This window comes from Rhagoletis zephyria, unplaced genomic scaffold (assembly GCF_001687245.7).
Source record: "Rhagoletis zephyria isolate East Lansing unplaced genomic scaffold, Rhagoletis_zephyria_1.1 Rzeph_scaffold_02960, whole genome shotgun sequence".
Taxonomy (NCBI): Eukaryota; Metazoa; Arthropoda; class Insecta; order Diptera; family Tephritidae; genus Rhagoletis; species Rhagoletis zephyria.
This window is the reverse complement of record NW_016160044.1, coordinates 1,783-2,876: the sequence shown is the minus strand read 5'-3', so window position 1 is coordinate 2,876 and position 1,094 is coordinate 1,783.

The window sequence follows — 1,094 nt, the reverse complement described above, 5'->3', positions numbered from 1 at the left end:
AAATAGGAAAATACCAAATAAATGATAAATACCTTCACCTGAATATTCCACGACATTTAGATAATTAATTACAATTGAAAAAGAAACACTTTCTGTAATGGGTTCAGCGCCAAATGCAACTAAACTGATTAGTCGGTATCGCGCCCATTCCCGTATTTTTTTGGAAATGTATCGTTCGTGAAGAAGGGGGTGAGTAAATAATGTAAAATTTGGTACTTATGACTTTTACTATTCCCTCTCTGAGTCAAACCGTTTTTTTTATCAACTGTCACCATGACTTTTTTCTACCTGCCTCCATATAGTCGAAACACTGTGGGCCGTTTTCTCAAGTAGTTCTAAAAATGTATCTGCCCTTTAAAAACAAATTTTGTTCTCAAAAAATGTGTTCGAAGGGCAGATAAATTCTAAAAAGTACTTGCTCGCAAGTTCTACCAGTTTGTTTATTTTTTTTTTCCAATGGCTTTGATTTGTATTGTTTTTGTTAAAGAATGAACTATATTTTTATAAAAAAATAACTAAAGTTAAACAAAGTAGTGTAGTTTTTTCGACCACTGTATTATAATGCTGTCCTATAGGTAACGAGTTTTAAGCACAAGTCAATCAGGTGATCGCTTCTATTATAAAATGACGCGGCCACCTGACGGCTAAATACTTTATAAAATCCTCGTAGAAATTAATAATATTATAAATATGGTAGCACCACCATACGAATAACGAGTTAAGAGTTAGCCAAAATCAAATGCTGACGCGGCCACATGGCGGCTAAATACTTAATAAAATCCTTGTAGAAATAAATATTATTATAAATATGGTAGCACCACTACACGAGTAACGAGTTAAGAGTTAGCCAATCAGGTGGTCGCTTCTATTCCACTAGTCGACAAATTTTGACGAAATCGTTTTAACCTAAGAAAAAAATGTTTTCCAAGCTAGTTTTGGGTCGCTGAACATGGAAACAATACCACATCTTTTTTGGAAAGAAGCGTTTTCGAGATTTTTTCGAAAAACGGGTTTTTTGGTACCTCTCGCAGTTATTTGTAAATATCTTTTGAAAAAATCATTTAATCGAGACAAGCAGCCTATCGTTCAAAAGG